This window comes from Petaurus breviceps, unplaced genomic scaffold (genome assembly GCF_028583685.1).
Source record: "Petaurus breviceps papuanus isolate PSGF00001 unplaced genomic scaffold, PetGlider_PUasm1.0 90459, whole genome shotgun sequence".
NCBI lineage: Eukaryota > Metazoa > Chordata > Mammalia > Diprotodontia > Petauridae > Petaurus > Petaurus breviceps.
Genome location: NW_027187259.1, coordinates 3787614 through 3804665, shown reverse-complemented (window position 1 = coordinate 3804665; position 17052 = coordinate 3787614). Strand labels below are relative to the sequence as shown.

Here is a 17052-nt window from a genome sequence, read left to right as displayed (position 1 = left end):
ATTACATATATGTTAGTCGCTGCTGTTTTTCCTTTTGCTCCTAATTTGACTTTTCCCAAAAAGGAACCCTGATTTCAGAGAGCTTTTCAGCCTCCTTGTCCTTTCTGTTGGGCTTTTCATGGTTGCCAAATGCAGAAACGGTTTTGCTGTCCGTCTCCTGACAGAATCTTTGTGGAAACTGGTGGGTGGTAGATGGGCCCAATCTGACCAAATTTGGACTGGTGCTCTCTTATGGAAAGAGAATTTCTAAAGCAGTTCTATGGACACTGAATGTTGCTTACCTTGCTAATGCCTTTTGGCTGGGCATTGGAGGAGAGGCTGGATGTGCTGCTGTTTGTTTGTATACCCTCAGACGATGAAAGCAAATATAGTAGGAAGTCTGTCTGTCTCTCAGCCTCACTCATTGCTAGGTCTTGAGACAGAGCAAATTGTTTCTTCACCAAACTGCTAATTTGCATGCCCTTGAAAACGCACTCCAGAATTTGATTTAATTTTTTAATTTTAATAATTTAATCTTAAAGCCCAAGCACACCTTTAGTAGCATTTAGGTCGTTCCTCTGTGATTTTACATTCCAGTTTAACTAATATATATTATTATTAAGATTACATGAATTAATTCAGTAACTGATCCTTTTGCTGCTTTAAGTTGAGGACCCCAGAGCAAATTGAGTACGTAATGCCCATTACATGTAGGCCTTGTAGTGTTCAAACAAATTTATCATGAGATACCTGAGCTCTGTTTTGCTTTTTCACAATAAATTTCTTGTATTGGGAATTTATTGGGAAAACAAAATGTAGTGATTGGCAGCATACTTTGTGTTAGATATAATCCTTCAAATTTTCTTATTTCTTAAAAGACAGTCTTCTCTTGGTAGTTGTCTTTATCAAAAATATCAGGGATGAAGCAGGTCTGTTTTTTTTCCTCCACTGTCCCTTGGGGCCAGAAAATAGCCACAAAGAGTAGTAGCTGAAGAACAGCCCTAGGTTAGTGCATTTAGGGTTAGCCAGGAGGAACAATCAGCAATTCATGATTGGGCCACAATCGCTCTTCCTTCATCACTTGCAGGTATAAAATACACAAGAATAATAGTAATCAACTGGGGAAGAAAGTGGCTGCCTTTGATAACCTTCACTTTCTTCTAAGATGAATTATCCTTTGGGAGTGGAGAAGTCCTTATCAGGAGGATGGGAAAGGCTAGTTACTTTTTCACAGAAGCAATTATGTGAAACTGGTAGTCAGATAGAGCCCAAAGAGGTAACAGAGAAAGTGAATTAGTGTGCATCTGTGAAACTGATCTCCAAAGGAGGGGAGGTGGAAATACAAGGCAGAATGTAGTGGGAATATCAATATTTTTGAAATATCTGTATAGATTTATAATACCAACCATCCATGCCATGATTACAAACATTTTCTTCCAAAAGTTACCACATGGATGACAAAATCTCTATTTTTGTACCATTAAGACATTAACAAAAACAGATCAGACCAAAATGTGACTGCCAAGATGTTCTGATATCAGGAAATTGAGTTAGATATTCTAAGCCTTTATTATTTTAATATCCTGCCCAACGTCACTTAGCATGATGAACGACAGTGAAATTCATTACTAGTACTACTGTACTGTATACTCAGGGTTCTTTGTTGTTGTGTGGCCAGCCAGCCAGCAGATGGAGCACACGTTAGACAATAAACCACAACTTCTTTTGACTAGAGCAATGTTCATATCCTCAATGATGATAGTATACAAATGATGGAGTTCAAAGAACCTGTGACTTCAATGTTGGCTTGTGCTGGATAAAGAAGATGAGTTCACAGACGAAAACAAATTGAATCCCCTTTGTGCGGTGAAGTTCCGCCGCTCCCTGCTCTGTCTGGCTCTAGGCATTAGAAGTTTTCCAAGAAAATCTCAGGAAAGAGATGAACGTTTGCGTGTATGTTCATAGCGTTTGTTCCTCACCCATCAGGCTTTGGTGAGCTCTCTTATCCTCTCTAGCCTACAAATGCACTGGTACTCATCTGGAGGGAGGATGCGTGATGTTACAACAGTGTCTTTGTCGCTGTAGCGATATAAAATCAAGCAGATTTTCCATTTGCTACCTTGGACTCTGGGAATGAATGTCATAGCTTGTTTTAAAGAAGATAGAGGAAAGATTTCTGAAACTCATTCAAACCTACAAGTGGAAACAGCTTTTGTACTAGTTTCTAGGTTGCATAATGAGTACATGAGTAAGGTTAAGAACTCGGAAGGGAGTGCCTTTGTAAGTACACCATGACTTCCAATCTTTAGCTTACTGATGCCAAAATGTACCTGCTTCATAGAGAGGAAGAGTCTAACAGCAGAAGAGCTTGGAATCTGAGAATTTTATTGCTGCCAAGGACCTTAAAGACCATTTAGCCACACCCCTTCATTTTACACATGAGAAGACTGAGACAAAAAGAGAGGAAGAGACCTGCTCAAGTGCTTACACCAAGACAGCAGGGTGCCATAGAGGGTAGAGTATTGGGCTTGGAGGGAAGACATGGGTATGACTCCTACCTGAGACACTTACCTAACTGTATGACCCTCTGCAAGTTACTTGACCTCCTGAAGTCTCAATTTCCTCATCTATAAAGTAGTGATAATAACAGTAGATGCTTTCCAGGGTGATTGTAAGGATCAAATGAGATAATAGATATAAAAGAGCTTTGGAAACCATAAAAAAGCTATATAAATATCATCATCATTGAGTAGATCTGGGCCAGGACTCTAATTTGTCTTTGTTCCTGGTACAGTGGACTTTCCAATACACCACATTGCCTCTTCTTGCCTTTTATTTTAATTGAGCTAGTGACTTCAGTTAACCTTGTAGTGTCCCATATTACAAAATGTAGAACTTGTACCCTTCGTGGCGGGGCTACAGTAACTTAGGTGAATGGTGATTCCCTGCATGATCTGGGATTTTGTCAGAGTGAGTATGGCCTGTGCTCATAGGATAGCTCATGCTATCCCTCTATACAGGGCTATAGAGCACAGGTACTTCACCTCTTCTGGGAGAATCTGGTAAAGCCTGTACCCCCGCACAATCTCAGAATGATGACGTTAGATGCCTAAAATCCGAATACATAAGATTACAGAGGAAATCTGTTATAATGAAATACATTTACCAATATATTAAAAAAAAGCTCCCAGATCTTCTGAAATTCATTCATAGGCCTTCTGGATACTCACATGTTCTGTTCCCAAGAACCCATACCAAAGTTTATGTAATTGGCTTATTTCATACACTGAAATACGTTTCTTTATGTGAGCACAAGGATTTGGCTTACAGGTTTTATTAAATGAAAAGAGATTGTTGGGAAAAGTATAGACATTCTAATTTTTCAACTATTTTCCCATGAAATGCTTCCTTTCTGATAACAGTCATAATCTATAATAGTTTGCAACCAATTACTAAACATCATCATTAACAAATCAAAATAAGCCTTTTTAATTGAACATTTAACCAGTGAAATGCTCTTACATGTAAGTTCGTCATGTGTTAAATTTCTCCCAGAGACCTCTGGCATCTTTCATTCATTTTAATTAAGTCTGCTGATATAAAGCTAAATGTGTTTTTCATTTTGGTAATCTGCTGGGAAATTTAAATGAAATCAATGTAAACATTCTTAATAAGGGGAAAATAAAGTTTTAAGTATAAATTGTAAAAAAAATAGTAATCAAGTTAATCACTTTAAAAATACTAGGTCAAAGCAACTTCTAAATGATGTACAAATGTTAAGTTTATTATTCAGATACATACTTGTTATATTATCACATTCATTAGAATATGGGAAACTTTCTGTTAGGAGAAAAATGAATGAATGAGTGAATGAGGTGTTCAACTCCTCCCCTCCAAAAGCTCATATTCTCATATCTAGAAGCCCCAATACGTAGGGCGTTTTCATATGCAAGTCAGATGGAAAAGTCCCAGGGTCCCCAGAGGGCACTGGCAAAGCAGCTGTTAATGCCTCATCTTTACTGTCAATTCCACTGACAAAATCCCATCAGTTTCTGGTGTTGAACCATTTGACAGTCCCAAGAGCTTCCTTTTCTGGGTGCTCAGTATATAGCTGTAGCCCCTGTGGGAGCAGGGCTAGGTTGCATCTCCACAGAGGGTGCTTTCCAGGATAGCTGAAGGCACTGGGCAGGAAGCTTGGTTATTCTTAAGGCTATTGGGTTTAGGATGAGTGGATATGAACTTGTTTTTTTTAAAAAACATAGTTGGTTGCATTTATAATACAATGTATTTTATATTAGCACTTAAAATATTATTCTGAGGGGTCCATGGGCCTGACAGCCAGATGAATCCACAACACACACACACACATACACAGAAGGTTAAGAACCCCTCATCTACTGGTCTGATAACTTTGTCCATATTCCAAGGAGATATCTCTCCCCTAAGATTGTCACTGAGTGGAAAGGTTAAACTCCATGTAGTCTTTGTTTTTAAGTCCCAGGCCTCAAGAATGATTCTATGCCTCAAGTCCCCTTGGTTTCTTCTGTCCTCTCAAGCAACTACAAAGCCATTCAGGTGGTTGCCTGGGAAAATAATACTGAAGTTCCCGTAACTTTGGTGTAAAATTCAGTTGTTTTTCCTAAATGTTTCATTTTACAACTGTTAATTAAACAGTCAAACACACTTTTATTTATAGGGGCTGTATATAAATACATAGCTATAGCAATAAAATAGTTACTAAGTCCTTACTATGAGCCAGGCATGGTGCTGAGCATGGAGGATAAAAATACAAGTAAGCCAGACAGTCCCTGTCCTCAAGGACGGGGAAGACACCTAAAGGGTAGCTGAGAATTGGGGTAGGGGAGAAGGAAAGAAAGAAGGAAAACCTTCCTGAGGGATGAGGCAACCGTCAAAGAAGAGGAAAAGAAGTCGGGAGGGTGGAGTCACAGGTGCTATGTGATATTGCCCAACTCCTTCTGAAATAGTGGTCCAAGCAAACAGTTCCCAATCAGGAAAGGAGAACATTGGAATGGAGTCTACTCCAGGGTGCCAAGGGAATTGTCAAGGTGGAATAAAAGTAATAAATGCTTGTTGACTTTGGAGAGTCACTAGATATGTCCTTAAATGGCTAGAACTGTGTATTGGTTTGAAGCAATATTTCTTTATTGGAAGAAAGTAGCAATTAGAAAATAGGATTTAGGGTAATTTTTCTACTGCTGTGTGAGTCATAATGATTTCTTAGGAATGAGGTTCCTTTTTCATAGCCCCCATTTCATATTTCATTCCTTTCTCTTTTGACAGCTATCATTTAGTATGTTCCACTTTGTAGCACACTTTATTTGTATACATGTCTTTTCTCTTTATTAGAGTGTTAAGTTCCTTGAAGCTGGAGACTATTATAGATAGCTAGATAGCTAGATACAGCATTTATTAAGCTCTCACAATGTTTAAGGCGCTGTCTTAAATATTACAGACACAAATAAAAGTATGCTGGATAGCCCTTGACCTCAAGGATATCACATTCTTATAAAAAAAGATTAATTTTTTATTAATAAGCATTGATTTTGCCCCTTTTCCCCCCACTGAAAAAAGAAAAGAACCCCTTATAATAAGTATGCATAATTAGGAAAATAAATTCCTGTATTGACTATGTCCATACTTCTTTGTTGGGAAGTGAGTAGCATTATCATTGCTCGTATAGAATTTGGTTGATCTTTGTGTTTATCACATTTTTAAATCTTGCAAAGTTTGTTTTTTTTAATAATTTTGTTACGATAGTATAAATTGTCCTCCTGGTTCTGTTCTCACTGCCTCAGTTCATGCATATCTTCTAAAACGGTCCCCTTTCTCGTTTCCAATAGTATTATAGTATCCCATAATTTGTTTAGTCATTTCCCAATTAATGGGTATGCCCTTGGTTTCTAGTTCTTTGTTACCATAAGTACTTTTGCAGAGAGGACCTTTTTCTCTTTTAAAAATCTCTACTAATGGGGAAAGACAACAGTAGGGAATAGGAAAGGGGGCATGCTTGGTGACATCAGTCGTAATGTCCAGGAAGTTCCTGGATCTCAGTAAGATAAGGCCCAAACTGGCATATTATAGCCCAGAGTGGCTCAAGGGGTGGAGTTTAATTTTCCAGTGGGGAGGACATGGAGGTGATCTTCCTAGTAGAGACTTCAGACTAGAGACATCCTGAAAATTATTCAACTTTGTATCCCCAATACATAGTACAAAGCACTGAACATAGAACAGATTTGAATAAATGTTTGAATTGGACACAAGGGATGTTTTCTGAAAGGGTACTTTCTTTGCTTTTTTCTTACTCAATGACTAGTCCAGACAGCCATGCCAACTATTATCAATCATGATATTAACCCCAATTTCATTAAAAAGTTCATCAGTAGAAAGAATGCAGGATGTTGAGTCAGAAATCCACAGTGTAAATCCTAGCTGTTACTTACTATCGTGTTTCCCCGATAATAAGACCTATCCCGAAAATAAGCCCTCCCCTTACTGTGTAAGATTCCTCTAAAATAAGCCCTCCCCCCAAAATAAGCCCTATTGAGATTGCTACTGTAGTGAAAGTGATCCCCTGCGCTACACACTACATTACGGTACCCTCTGTATGCACCGTCCCCCCCCCCCCCCCCCCCCCCGTGAAATGCACACCGCGCTCTGAGCTGCATCCAATCAGAGCTGCAGCAGTGAGCGCGTCATCCTGTTCTTTCCCAGTGATTTGCTTGCTGGTGCCATTGAGAGCAGTGCCGCGGAGGAGAGCTGAGGCAGGACAACATAAGCCCTCCCCTAAAAATAAGCCCTCTGGTGTTTTTCTTTCCAAAAAAAATAATAACACAGTGTCTTATTATCGGGGAAACACGGGTATCTATGTGACCTTGGGCAAGTAACTTTGTTTCTCTGGCCCTCAGTTATCATCTAGGAAATTATGAGTTAGACTCACTGGCCTTTAAGATCCTTTCCAGCTCTAAATCAATTATCCCAGGATTCCCTTTGATCATTGTACAAGGCAGAAAATGACGGGGGTGCAAGTGTCTCCTGTGGGGAGATGCTACTATGTGACAATCTAACCCTGCTGATTCTCTTTCCTTATTTTCTAATACTTCACATAGCTGCTGTGGCCTGTTTCTTGTTTCTTTTGTCAAATTAATTTCCTTACTCCATTTTGAGCTGCCTGGGTTAAACATGAGTATTGTAGGTTGTGTCTGTATGGTGCTATAACAGTCGGTTAAAAGTGAACATTTCAACCAACTGGTTGTTTTATTTGTGTTTGCCAAACAGCCGGGTTGGCAGCTTCCCACTGAATTGACATTGTTTTGGCACTGGAGAGACACAGTCTTAGCCTGTTGTAGAAGAGAATCCATTATCTATGATAGTCACTTCATAGAAAATATGACACAAATACTTTTCAGTAGTGTATTTGAAAAAGTGGTATAATGGTAACAAGAGGCAGCATGGCATGGTGGAAAGAGGGCCAGCCTTAATTCCAAGACATACCCTGGCTCTGTGACCCTGGGCGAGCGACTTAACCTCACAGTGCTCTGAAGTCAGCCACCCACCAGGTCTGGAAGGTGCAGAGAAGATTTTGCCCTGCTTTGGAAGGGGAAGTTTCCATATGGGGAATTACCTAGAGCAGTGAAATCACAGGCCTACTCCCTCCCCTGAGCCTATAATGATTACACATAAGGCCATTTCTCAGCCAGCTCCAAACCATGCCACTGTGAGAACCCTCATCCAGCCCCCTCTTCTGTCTCCAGTTCCCAGTGTAGATTGCCTTTCCCCATTAGACTATAAGCTCCTCAAGGGCAGCGTCCATCTTGCTTGCTTCTATTTGTACCCCTTTGCTTACTATTGTGCCTGACACATAGAAAGTACTTAATAAATGCTTTTTCATTCCTTCATATACGCATACACATATATTCACATGGACCATATGACAAAAAATGCTCATTTATAAATAATCCTTGTTGTAGGTGGATTGTTGGACTTGGAGTTAGGAAGATATAGGTTCATATCTTTCACAAGCAGGGTGACCAGAGGCAAGCCATTTGCTTGAGGCTCAGTTTCCTCATCTGTGTAGTGGGGATTATAGTATTATAAGGATCAAAGGAGATAATGTATATGTAGCCTACATATGTTTTTCAGTGTAAATTTTTCTTCATATTCTGTAGTTTTTATTGCTAGTGTGTAGGACACAGATGCTTTCCTCCATGATTGCTTACTTGATATACTAGTGAATCTGTGAACCATAGATGTCTCTTTGCAGTTCTTATCCATGCATCCCTTTAAGTTCTCAATAGGGGATTGATTCTAAATTCTGGAGGCTTTCCTCTAGCTGTTTAATATTTAATTTATTAATCCCAGTGCCACCGATGGCTGTACACCTGGTGGCCTCCCTTACTCTTATGGCTGGCTCATTTTCTTTTCCAATCTTGGCTCTCCTCTTACAATGTCTAAGTGCTACTTAGGAGTAGATTCTTTCATTCATTCAACGGGCTTTTTTACATACCTACTAGGTGCTTATCACTATGCTAGGTGCTTGAGGTACAAAGACACACACGAAACAACCTCAGCCTAGTAGGTATCTGAGACCAGATTTGAACTCAGGAAGATGGGTCTGTGCACTGCAGCACCCCCTAGAGAATGTCATTGGAACATTTGTTTTGAAAAGATGGGTGTTCGTGCTTAGGTGTGGCTAGCAATCATTAAAGGTGCTCTCCCGTATCCCAAATACAATCCCCACTCTCTTCCTTCTTTTCCATTCCTTGCCCATTTGCAGTGCCCATCCCAAATAGATGTGCTGATATGGACTAACGGATTGGGGTAACTGCATGTTATTGGCTGGCCAATAGGCATTTTTATTCATTTCCTTGTTTTCATGTGAGTTATTAGACTCATTTCTTTTGAATAAGCACAGAGCTCATTGATGATGCCCTATGATGTTCCAAGATCTGATAAAATCAGGTCAATATCACCTGCAAGCAGATTATAGAACCCCATCAATTAAAGGAATTCTCTCTTTATTGAGAGCCTGTACAAAATGTCCTCCATGACAGTGACAAACCTCCTTGATGTGCAGAAGACTTCTGGTTTTATGTTTTGCTTTTTATTAAATAATTGGAGGGTCACTAAACAGAGTTCTTTGTGGTTCTGTTTACACAGGAATCTTATATTATCTTAACATATGCATGAGGGACTCTTATGGAGGAGAGCCTTAAAGACTATATTTTTCTCTACTTAGTCAAATGTTTTCTGTAATCAACAACTAAATGCAGTTCTGGAAGAAGGATTTCATTCAACTGTGTGATTGCAAAGATGTAATTTGCTGTGGAATATCATTTTCTAAAAAAAAATGCCTCTTTCTTGCTCATACTTTTACTGAGGATACCCTTTATATGCATGTAGAACATTTTGAAAACTTTTTATAAAGATGTGAAAGTAGGCATATAGTAATTATTGATGGTCCCTTGGTTCCTGATGAAGTTACTTAGCATGATCTGTGATTTTCCCCATTACTTTGGTCTTATTATCACCCAGAAATATCTTTTTTGTTATTTCTTGTTCAGTCAATTTTCAGTCATTTCTGAATGCTCATGACCCTGTTTGGGGTTTTCTTGCCAAAGATACTGGAGTGATTTGCCATTTCCTTCTCCACTTCAATTTACAGATGAGGAAGCTGAGGCAAACAGGGTGATGTGACTTGCCCAGCAACTTGCTAGTAAGTGTCTGAGACCAGATTTGAACTCAGGAAAATGAGTCTTCCTAACTCCAGACCCAGCACTCTAACCACTATAGCACTACCTAGGTGCTCCAGAAATATCTGGTAAAACCTGAATAATTTCAAGATTATGTTACTTCATATGAATGTTTCCTCAGTATATATTTGGTTTGGTCCAACTATTCTTTCTACCTTTATTCTCCTAAATGCCATTTTTCTTTCCCCATATAGCATATCAGGAACTGGGACGGTAGCATCCAAATATGGCTCATCTTCCACCAATGATGAAAGTAAGTGATTGTGGAAATGTATACAAATTTGTTCCATTTGGGGCCCATTTGTTTTCTTCTCATCAGTTTCTTTTTTGGAATTCTCTTGGGATGGTGTGACTCCTATGGGTCTCACACCAAACCCGACTCTGTAGCTAGCATTCACTTCACTGGACCATGCTGTCTCTTCTCAGATCAGACTGAGGGTTTGTGTGGAAGAATGTTCGCAAGCAAGACCAGAGTATAGACTGAGGCACAGTGAATCTCTCTTCATCTGACTAGTTTGAAAGGGAAGTAGAAATAACATGAATGCTCTTATTTCGACTTCTGTTGTTACACAATGTACCTCCCATCATATATCAATGTTATTAAAGCTGTGTAAGGATATTATTATAAATTAAGTGGAAACACAAACTTGACTTTGTTAGATTATAAATGTATTTTCAGGGAGGTAGAACATTAATGAACTTCACAAAGAATGTTTGATTGAACATGCGTGCCATTATTTCATTCAATGTTTTTTTCAACCTTCACATAAAACAGTTTTGAAAGGGAATTTGATGATGTGATTGCTGACTTGTACTTTTCTTGTTCCCTTGGGTGTGTGTGTGTGTGTGTGTGTGTGTGTGTGTGTGTTTCTATACTGTACACAAAGTTAAGTGACATGGCCCCACTTTGCTAACAGTATGGCTAAGTGGCTGGTGTGGTGTAGAGGTGATGGCTGCCTGCCTTCATGGTTTCTTCCTGCCCTGGCCACTAACTACTGATTTGTAGCGACTTTAGATGTCAGAGGGCACCAGAAGTGCCAGGAAAGCTTTGGAGTAAAAAATAAGTTGAAGAATGGTAGGAAAAGCTCATTCTCTTCTAGATATTTCCTACCATGCACTCTTATAGACTTAACTGGTTTGGTACACGGGTTCTGAAACAAAAAAAATCTTTACAAATTGTCAACTGCATGTTTACTTGATCTGACCATGACTGTGTCAACCCAATGTAGAATGGAATCCAATTAAGTCCAACAAATATTTACTAATTGCCTACTATATACAAAGCACTGTCCTTGGATTTTGGTATATGAAGATGAAAAATGTCACAGAATCCCTATTCTCAAGGTGCTAATAATCCAGTGGGAGGGAAAGAGGAAACAACAGGTACATAAGTATGATAAAAGGAGGAATGTGATTGGGGAAAAGGAGAGATCAGTCAGTGTGTTAGCACTAATAAGCACTTCCTGTGTGCTAGGCACTGTGGATACAAAGCCCAAATCGAAAACATTTTTGTCCTCAAGTTGCTTATACTCTACCAAGTTCTCTCAGAATGTTTGGGAAGGGAGTAGTCATAATCATTTTCATTTGGTGAGCTCAGGACAGGCTTCAAGGGAGAAGTGAGATTTCACTTCAGGATTGCAACAGGCAGAGATGAAGGAAGTCAAAGGCATCCAGGAAGCTGCCCCAAGTAAGATGTAGTTTGAGCCTTACCCTAACCCTGGAACAATCAAGTCCTGGCTTTATCCACTTTTCCTCACCCATGTTGGAGAATAGTATGAGGCAACCATGGTAGAAGTGGTCCTGTGGCACAACCTCATGTTTTCCCCCTTTCTGCATTCAGTAGTCTGGTCAAATTGGCCTTCTTGTCCTTTGCACATGACCTCTCACCTCTGTCTCTGGTGCCTGGAATATACTTTCTTCTCATTCCATCTAGAATCCTGTGCTTCAAGTCTTAGCAGAAATAGCAACTTTTATGTGAACCTTTTTTGCCCACCTCTCCAACTCCTAATGCCATACCCTGTAATTTCCTCCTATTTATTTGTTTTTAATTTTTTGGTCTTTATTAATTTGTTTGTTTACTTTTAGTTTACAGGATTCAATTCCATAATTCCTTGAGTTTCACATTTTCTCTCCCTCCCTCCCCTCCCCCCTCCCATGGCAGCATACAATCAAGTATAGGATCTGCAAAAAGTTTTACATTAGACATTAGTCAGGTTATAAAGAAGGATTGTATCGGATGGAATGAACAATGGGAAAGAGGAGACAAAACTAAACAAGAAAGAGAGCAGGTAGTTTGCTTCAATCTGCATTCAAACTCAGTTCTTTCTAGTTCTTTCTCTGAATGTAGACATCTCTCCCCATCCTGAGTCTTTTGGAGTTGACTTATAACCCTGCATTGCTAAGAAGAGTCCAGTCTATCAAAGTTGGTCATCACACATACGTTGTGTCTGTAATTGTGTACAGATTTCTCCTGGTTCAGCTCTTCTCACTCAGCATCAGTTTGTATAAGTTTCCTCCTATTTATTTTGTCTCCTCCTGATATGATATAAGCTCCTTGAGGGCAGGGACTCTTTCATTTTTGTCTTTGTATCCCCAGCTTCTAGCACAGGGCCTGAAACACAGTAGACGCTTAGTAATTGTTTGTTGATTGGAAACATTAGCCAGTCAATTAAGGAAAGGAAACCCTTGCATTTATCTTGAATTATTGTTGAGTATTTTACAGCAAATATTATTTCTGGGATTCAGTAATCGTGTAGGTTTCAGAGAGCTGGGAGGTTGCAGTGGAGAAAGTGTTTGGACATTTGCCACTGTAGAGCAAAACCTCAATTCACCAGGATAGCACTAGCAGGGCCCACTCAGTTTGATATGGAGTGAAAAGCACTGACTTCCAGGAGTCAGCATCCTTGAGGTCAAGCACTGCCTTGGCTGCTGAATAACTTTATGATGATTTCTAAGGGCTCCTCTAGCTCTAACATTCTTTGATTTTAACCTGACTTCTTCAGTGGTTTCTGCTTTTAGAAAAAGGAGGCAAATGATAAGAAAACAAGCTGATGTCAGTGACTTGAGTAAGATAACGAAATACCCAACAACAGTTTTCAAGCCTCAGCCCATATATCCTGACCAACCCCACCATCCTTTCTGTTTCTCCTTCTACAAATCTAGAAATGGAGAATTTCTGTTCACACCCATGAGGCCTGATTCCCGACACTATGCTCAATAAAATAGGAAAAAGGACAGACTTGTTAGAAAGAATTTTCCATAAGAATTGAAACCAGAAACTCCTCAAACATGTGGGTTAATCGATATTTTACTATTATAAGACAACTCAATTCTCTGTTAAGCAGGTATTTGACTTCCTATGTGCCACATAGTTGACTAGGTGCTCTGCATGAAAAGAGACCAGCGGTGTCCATGGTCCTTAGATTTTGGAACTGCTGCTGTGGAATTCCAATCTCGATTTTGAAGAGTAAAAGCCCCCAAAGAAAAATCACATTATAGACAAAAAAGTGGGAAAGAGTTTCACAGAAACAGGAAACCAGGTTGTTTGGATATGGAGAATTTTTTATTAGCTCTTGCAATATTGTTTTTGTACCAACAGGACAAAATTCTGATAATTATTATATGATACACTTTGAATTGGAAAAAAAGATTTTCAGTGTGACTTTTCCATTTTAAATCTATGTATCAATGATGGAGAAGTTGTTCATGGCATGGCAACTCCTTTCCCTTCTTCTAACAGCTTATTTTCTTTCCAGGTATAGTCCTCACAAACATTAAGTTCAAAATCTCTTGGGTCCAATATTACTTTGAGTAAGCATCTTTGTAGCTGTGAAACAGGTGAAAATCCCACACGATGCAAAGGAAATATTACTCTTTGCATCCTGATGAACTGGAATTGTAGTAGAACACGTTAATTTGCTGTAAGTCTTGCATTGGGTGTCAGCAGTAGATTAATAAGAGACACTGTGGGTAGGTCACTTACTCTCTCAGTTTCATACCACCCCTATTTTACCTCACAGAGATTTTATGAGAGTGAGAAATTTGGTAGAAGTGATACCTTTGGAAAATTACTAACATTATGTATATTTGGCCCTCCTGACTCCAGGGCCAGTGCTCTATTCACTGAGCCACCTAGCCACCCCCTCCTTTATGTATATTTGGGAGGAATATTCTTTTCTGCTTTTTGGAGGGCAATTGGGGTTAAGTGACTTGCCCAAAGTCACACGGCTAGTAAGTGTGTCAAGTGTCTGAGGCTGGATTTGAACTACTGTGCCACCTAGCTGCCCCCTCCATTAAGTATATTTGGGAGGGATATTCTTGACCTCTGATTTTATCAATGTGGGCTTTTCCCAATGCAGAAACTACTTTCACCGATACAGATAGGAAACACCTTAATAATTTAGAGTCCTAGATGGCCATTGAGAGGTTAAATGGCTTGTCCGTTGTCACTAATTTTGTATCTTTCAGAGGCAAGTCTTGAACTCAGTTCTTCCTGACCACAAAGTTGTTCTTCCATCCACTATATCATGCTGCCAGCATATTGATATTCTTTAATTAAGTCTGTAATTAAGGATCTGTAATTATGTTTTTCCATGACTGCAAACTTTAAAACCTAATACGTGGTTTTGGGTCTAAGCATACCCAACAAGTGGTCATCTGGCTTTTGTGTGGAAATCTCCAGTGTGAGGGAAACCTTCCAAGATAGTGTATGTCTCTTTGGGATACCTCTTGTTTCCTGACATCAAGACTAAATCTACCTGGGAAGACTTGTATGACATGACACAGAGTGAAGTGAACAGAGCCAGATGAACAATTTATATAATAATACTGTAAAAAACTAACAAGTTAAGCAGTCCATTAGAACTCTAGTTCAATGCAGTGACCAACCACAACTGCAGAGAATCAGCTGGTGAAGAATCATGCTCCCTGTGTTGTGAGAGGGAGGTCATGCACTCAGGGTCCAGGATGAGACATATGTTTTTAGATATGGCCAACATGGGAATTTGTTTTGCTCCACTATACGTATTTGTTACAAAGGTGTCATTCTTCTTTTTCTTATTTTCTATGGTGAGGGGGGAGGGGGAAGAGAAAACCAATTTTTCTTCATTAAAAAATAAAATTTAATTAAAAATCTATACCAAGTATGAAACTGTTGGTTGATAGGAAACAGGAAAAAACTAAATTTGCTTCTCTGCGATTTCTACCCATTGTGGAATTCATTCCTCTCCAGGCTGTACTCCGGATTTTCTTCCCCGCGCCCCAGAGTCCTCTTCTTCATCTTAGAAGCTCAGTCCAGCCCTGGAATTCACACACTGGAAGTAGCACCCACCCCTGCGGCCCTCTGATTGGACGGCTCTACCCAGAACCTCTGCTTAAGGAAGCTGGCCAGGCCAGAGAATGTCTGCGTTCCTCTCCAGCCTGTACTCAAGACTTTCCTTACCAAGCCAGTGCTTTGTGCACCTGCCCCGCCCCCATCAGTTTCCACCCTTAGAATGTTAGCTCCTTGAGGGCAGAGACTATTTTTCTTCCTGTTTGTATTTGTATGCCCAATGCTTAGCGTTGTGTCCGATGATGCTCTAATAAGTGTTTAATAAATGCTTTTTGATCAACTGATTGACATTGTTCCTAGTTCTGGGCCTTTGGGGTCAAACAGCGCAAATAAAATCTCTTTTTCAAATCATAGCATTTCGAATACTTGAACCTTGTCTTCTCTGAGTCTTCTAAGAATCCCCATGTCCTTGAACTCATCCAAGCTTCTTTACCATTTTGTTGGTCCTCTTCTGGACACCCTCTAGTTTATCAAATGGCATACTCACAATTGAACCCAGTATTCCAGAAGTGATCTGACCAGGGTCAAGTACAGTGGAACTCTCATTGCCTTCCCCTTAGTAACAATGCCTCTTTTTTAATAAAGCTTAGGCAGCTAAGTGGAGCAGTGGATAGAGCACTGGGCCTGGAATCAGGAAGACCTGAGTCCAAATCCAGCTTCAGACACTATCTGTATGACTTTGGGCAAGTCACTTCACCCTGTTTGCCTCAGTCTCCCTATCTGTAAAATGAGCTGGAGAAGGAGATGGCAAATCATTCTAGGATCTTGGACAAGAGAACCCCAAATGGGGTCACAAAGAGGCAGACATGACTAATCAACTAAGCAAGAAAGACATTAAAGCTTGATATCTCATTAGCTTGTTTGGGCTGCTGTGGATGATGCTCTTAATTCACATTGAATTTGAAGTCCTCTAAAATGATCAGCCCTTTTATGTACAAGATGTCATCTAACCACATCTCCCCTGTGTAGTATATTTTCTCCCCCATTAGATTGTAAGCTCCAGAAGGGCAGGCACTGGTTTGGCCTTTTTTAAAATATCCCTGGCATTTAGTGCAGTGGTTATCAAACAAAGGGCACTTAATAAGTGTTTGTTGACTTCAATTGATTGGACTTTTTGTACTAGTGAAATACTAGATTTTTAAAAATCCAGATGTAAGACTACCTTTATTTTTAGTCTAGCCTGTCAAGGGCTTTTTGCATAATTTGATAAGCATGCCATCTCTGCCTTTATCCAAATCATGAATATAAGTGTTGAATAGTAGCACAGGGCAACACACAGACCCCTGGGGCATTCCACTGGAAACCTCCAAGTCAGCATGAGACCATTAATGACTGTTCTTTTTGCCTGGCCTTTCACCCTGTCCCAAATCCATCTTTTGCTGTCTAGTTCACATCTTTTTTATCTTTCCCACAAGAATAGCATGAGAGATTTGGTCAAATGCTGTGCTACAATTTAGGTAAACTACATCTTCAGGATTCCCCTGATTCCCAGTAATGCTAAGGATGTAAGGTTAGCGTGGTGGGCCCCGTTCTTGCTTGATGAAGCCATGCTGATTATTTCACCTTGTAGCCCATCCAGGGATAAGCTCCTCCACCTACAACTAGGCTGAATAGAGGACAATAGATATAGAGCCAGCCATGGGGCATACCTCAAGGCTTCTCAGCTTGCAAAGAGTTGCCAGAATTTATGTTGTGCTGCAATAATAGCACACCATAGCTCAGTGTCACCCCCATACTGCTATGAGGCATTGGAGAAAGAAAAAATGGCATTATATATAGATATTATATGAATGTTTTTATAAGCACTTACCTACATAGATCTACTAGAAGAGATTCCATAAAAATTCCAGGGCAGTTGCCATGGTAACCAAGTCCCCCCCCCTCACTCCCATCCCCCAGGATCTGAATACCTAGTTGCAAACTCTGCATAAAAGTTGAAGGTGTCAGTGCCTTAGGCCAGCACAGGCACCCACT

At 39.9% G+C, this 17052-nt stretch overlaps 1 long non-coding RNA gene across 1 annotated transcript in view; it reads left to right on the top strand.

Moving 5' to 3' along the window:
• LOC138141701 (uncharacterized) overlaps positions 1–15394 on the top strand; it is a 72055-nt gene extending 56661 nt beyond the window's left edge. The window contains exons 2-3 of the long non-coding RNA XR_011163236.1: positions 9944–10002; positions 14980–15394. This is a non-coding gene — a long non-coding RNA (uncharacterized lncRNA). The remainder of the gene's footprint in view (positions 1–9943; positions 10003–14979) is intronic.
• The last annotated feature ends 1658 nt before the right edge of the window (positions 15395–17052 follow it).